The sequence below is a fragment of the Bidens hawaiensis genome, unplaced genomic scaffold, assembly GCF_021521415.1.
Source record: "Bidens hawaiensis isolate Kalapana, Puna unplaced genomic scaffold, B.hawaiensis_p1.1 tig00044923_1, whole genome shotgun sequence".
In the NCBI taxonomy this organism is placed as follows: Eukaryota; Viridiplantae; Streptophyta; class Magnoliopsida; order Asterales; family Asteraceae; genus Bidens; species Bidens hawaiensis.
The window spans coordinates 77549-82932 of NW_027497997.1; the positions used below are offsets into that span (position 1 = coordinate 77549).

The 5384-nt window shown below is 38.9% G+C and overlaps 1 pseudogene; it reads right to left on the reverse strand.

Annotated features, from left to right (window-relative positions):
• Nucleotides 1-3919: 3919 nt before the first annotated feature.
• On the reverse strand, nucleotides 3920-5081 carry LOC143595351 (mitogen-activated protein kinase kinase 5 pseudogene; annotated as a pseudogene).
• Nucleotides 5082-5384: the final 303 nt, after the last annotated feature.

Consider the following 5384-nt stretch of genomic DNA (forward strand, 5'->3'; position numbering starts at 1 on the left):
ACATGCGTAATCGAATGTTGTCATCCCACCTATTATGAATATACTATTTCTTGTTTACTAATGTTTTCGATCTATAACTAAAAGCAGCTATAATCGAACACTCTAATCATGACATATCGATTACGATTATATTTGTATTGTTTATTATGGCTAGACTTTGTAAAATTTTACTCTTTTTTAGTCTACTATACCATGTTATTTTTGTTTTCTTATTTGTTATTTATGTTACGAGTGATAAAAACATGTTAGCTTTTGTTTTAGTGTTGTAGTTCTTTTAATCTTTGTTTGTTTTTTAAGATACTCAAAACCCGATTAACCCAATCTGAAAAAACCCGAACACGAACAACCCGAACCTGAAAAAACCATGAGAGATTCGGGTTGGGTTTCGGGTCTAGAATTTGAAAAAATCAAGTATTTAGAAGCCCAAATAACTCCAAAGCCCACCAGGCACAACACATACACAAATCAGAAATAAACGAGTAAGTGCAACATATTATACAAATATTGAAATGACCAATAACACCCTTTTTTACAGACTACCTTCTTTGTCGAGGTGTCATTCTTGTAAGTGAAGTCCATGAATCGGTACAAAGTCTATTGTTACCATGGTAGATCGATAATTCATCACCTATTCTTATCATCAACAGAGCTTCAATGATTTTCGAGTTTGTTGGTAAAACTATTTGAATTCCTCTAGAATAGAAATATCCTTGGCTCAGCTGACAAATGCTAGTTGAGTTAAGGGCGGGGCAAGGAGGATGTACCAAGGTTCGAATCACGCATCTAGCAAGAATTTTATGGAAACTTCCTGTGGGGTCCCAACTCGATTCCAACAAGTGTATAAGTGGAGACCACCAGTATTCTAGGATTCAAACTTAGGTAAGATAAATTTTATGCATATGGTAAGCCTTTCGAAGTTCCCCAACAACTAGTTATAATAAAGCCGTTTAAAAAAATGAGAATTTATTGAAATGAATTTCAATTTCTTCCTTAATCAACCACAAATGTTTTTAACATAATCCCAATTCTAATTTTAGTAAATTTCACAAATCAAAGAGACCTTAAAGCATCTGTACATGATGTTTGTGAAGTTAAAACCATAAACGCACTTTTCTTTTTATAGCAAAATTCTACATGTAATCCCACAGTCTCACATTTATAAGAGAACACTATACCATTACCGATAGGCCATGAGTTTAAAAAAAAAAGAAAAAAAAAAAAGTTCTAATGGCCAGCCTATAGTGAGAATTGGGGCATTTAATGATTGCTTATGTTAAAAGTGATCATATGTAATTCACAAACTAATGACAAATTAAATTTCATGAACATTTTCATTGTGTTTTACACGGATAAATGTCGTGACAACCGCTACCGGTATCTAAGACGTCATTCGAGTAGGTGCGTTAAAGTCTCGCTTTAAAAAATATAGGTGAATTAAAGTCTCGGTTTATAAGATACAGGTGAATTAAAGCCTTGCTTTAAAAAAGATGGCCGACTCAACCGTTTATGATTATCTCCAAAGGTAAATTAACCAATGACACCTTTGAATTTCACTTTTACGGCAATAGCAATATCACTCTATTGTATCTAAGACGTCATTCGAGTAGGCGCATTAAAGTCTCGCTTTGAAAAATATAGGTGCGTTAAAGTCTCACTTTAAAAGATATAGGTGAATTAAAGTCTCGCTTTAAAAAAAATAGCCGATACTGGTGAATTAAAGTCTCGCTTTAAAAAAAATAGCCGACTCAACCGTTTATGATTATCTCCAAAGGTAATTAACCAATGACACCTTTGAATTTCACTTTTACGGCAATAGCAACATCACTCTATTGTATCTAAGACGTCATTCGAGTAGGCGCATTAAAGTCTCGCTTTAAAAAATATAGGTGCGTTAAAGTCTCACTTTAAAAGATACAGGTGAATTAAAGTCTCGCTTTAAAGAAAAATAGCCGATACAGGTGAATTAAAGTCTCGCTTTAAAAAAAATAGCGGACTCAACCGTTTATGGTTCTCTCCAAAGGTAATTAACGAATGATACCTTCAAAATTTCACTTTTATGAACAATAGCAATATCACTCTATTGTAGAAGTAATTTTGTCTACCTTGATGACATGGCATCCATCGGTAAAAAAATATCTAGCAGATGTTATGTCATTTAAGGTAGACAAATCAACGAAAGTGTAGACTATCATTTGTTAAATTGTCGATATGAATTATTATCAACCGTACATATCAAAAGACCCAAGTTAAAGATGGATGTGACAATTTCCATCTAAGTTGCCTATATATGAATCAACATAAACATGGCCCAAGAGTCAAATTTGTTAAATTACAAAATAGTCTAAAAAGAACTTACCAACCATCAAACATGTCACATATAAAAACCTTTATGCATGTACTATTAGGCCGAGGGGTGTGGGGCTTCAACGGGGGCGCTAGAGCCCCTCCGCTCGCGCCCCCAGGCGCTAACACCACACCACCGGGGCGCTAACGCGAAAAACAATGCAGGCGTGAGCTGGTTAGCGGGAGAAGAGAGAGAGGAGCACACCTTTTGAGGTATTTTGGACCGTTGGGAGCCGAAAAAAACAAAAAAAAATATATTTTCTATATAGGTTTACGAAAAAGAGCCGTTGAGCTCATATTAAATTAAAAAAAAATATTTTCTTAAACTATAAATATATACCTTTATAAAATATACTTCATTTCACAATTATACACCTTTCCTCCTAAAATCCTCTCAAAACTAACACAAAAAAATGTCGTTTGAGTATATTTATAAAAAAAAAAAAAAAAAATTTCGCTGGAGCCCCTCCACACCAGGGGCCAGGGCTCCAACGGGGGCTCCAACAACCCCCTTATCCAGTTTCTCTCTCTGCCACACGTCATAATATTATTGGTTGGAGCCCCCACAAAAGCCCCCATTAAAGCCCCCCACACCCCTCAGCCTTAAGTATGAGTTGGCTACCTTTTATTATCATTATTGGTAAAGCAACAATGCAATGTTGCTATAAAGATAGGATGTGAAAGATCCATCTTTCTCACCCACTCCACCATTGATTACAACACACTCACACACACTCATGCATAATTACCACTTTGTAGATGACTAGACGTAGGTAAGATCTTTATAAAGTTACTTCCATCATCATATATCACATAGCACAAATCATACATCATTAAAGCATATGCTACTTTCTATCTTCTCTAATTATCATCATAGATCCTACCATTTTCATCCCTTGATGTGATGTTATATCTTAAATGCTAAATATGTTAACCTTTAAAAGCTCCTGATTCATATAGAGCCGGTTCTGAGGATTCAAGTTACCAATACGAGCTGAAAAAGGACCCTTAAGCCGTAACAAATTATATAAATTAATTTTCTTTAAACGACGATCAAGTTATATCAATAAACATATCAGAATCATAGTATTAGTTTTGAGATTTTAATGTTTTACCTAGAGGGCCAAATAAGTTTTCACTTTTATATTTTAATATATATAAATTTATTGCCCACAGTAAACTCATGCCCAGACTGGGAGTCTGGCTCGCATTTCCTTGAATCCAGCCCTAAATTCGTACTCCCTCGTTCCATTAAAAGTTTTTATATTTCCTTTTTTTTAATTGTCCATCATAAATGTCTACTTTCAAAATTTATTAGTCAATTTTCAAGTTTATCCTTACACAAACATAACTAGCATTAATAAAACAATATTGATGGCCCAATTTTCAAAGACATTATTGTCATTTTATAAGCAAAAAAGGTATCTCCCTTTTTGTTTTTCAAACCATGGCACGTTTAATGGGACGGAGAGAGTACATAATAAGCACCACTTAGGATATACAGGAATCAAAATCTGCCGAATAACAGAATAACTCATGTAATGATCTAACCGAAATCAAATTTGTGATCCTTCCATTAAGTCATCGTCCGATAATATTTTTAACACAAGTAAATTAACGAAAAGTTACAATAAAACCGACAAGCATCACGACGACGAAGAGAAATGCGTACGAGGAGGCGGAGGAAGCAGTTGATGAGCCGGATGCACCTGATTCGCCTTCGCCTGATTCATCTGATTACCACCCATACCCGACGAGCCAGTAACAAACGGATGCCTCAACAACTGCGCGGCAGTCCACCTCCTAGCCGGATCCCGTTGCAAGCAACATGAAATAAAATCCCGAAACTCTCGAGACGCGGTACCCGGCGCCTCGGGCGGCTGCGACATACAAATCGCACACATCAAACTCGCCCAATCCCCCTGCCTCCCAACCGCAAACGAAACCGCCCTAAATAAAACTCCAAAATGCTCACACCGAAACTCCAAATATCGCCCGCATACCCGTCATACTTCCCGTGGTTCAAATCCGGTATTAATACGTTCCGGACTCATATACGAAATCGTCCCGACGGACGAATTACACGGATCCATCGTCTGCGCGAGTATTCTCGACACACCGAAATCGGCGATTTTCACTTGTTTTTTCGAATTAATTAACAGATTCGACGGCTTAATATCTCTATGAACGATTTTACGACGGTGAAGGTAATAAATACCTGATAATACCTGCCGCGTTAGATCAGCTAACGAAGGCTCATGAGATATGTGTGCGCCTTCAAGCGATCCACCGTCCATATACTCCAACAGCACCTGGATCTCACCGGCTCGATCGAACATATCGTGACACTTGACGATGTTCAGATTATCCACGTCCCGTAGGATCTCGATTTCGCGGCAGATCTGACGGCGTACGTCGTCTTCGTGGTTGCCGTAGATGACTTTTAGCGCGAAGGTACGGCCGGTGGGACGGTGGATGACTTTGTAGACGGTGCCGCCGCTGCCGCTGCCGCTGCCGATTCGGTTAATCCGGTCGAGTTCCGATAAGTTAAACGGTTGCTGGTGGTGGTGGTTAGGGTTAGGGTTTGTGGTGGTAACAGGTGCGGATGACGGTGGGAGAGGTAAAGGCACGGCGAGTTGTGGTTCGCGTTGGGGTAAGGGTAGGGTTAGGTCGGGACGGCGGCGTGGGCGGTTGGGTGTGGCGGAGGACGGTGGTGGTGGTGGTAGGATTGGTTTCATGGTTGTTGACGGTTTTACCCCTGGGTTGAATTGGTTGTGTGTGTGAAGAAATGAAATGGAGAGAGGGTTTATTAGGAAGATGAGGGTTTGGAATTGGATATGGGGATAGGGATGGCAAAAATCCCCGAATCCGACGGGGAAACCCGAAAACCGGCTTATTTCGGGTCGGGTCGGGTTTTGTTTTTTCGGTTTCGGGTCGGGTTTCGGAGATTGTTTCGGGGATTGTTTCGGGTTCGGGTTCGGGTTTGGGTTCAGGTACCCCCGCCCCGACCCGCCCCGATATAATATATAAATATAAATATA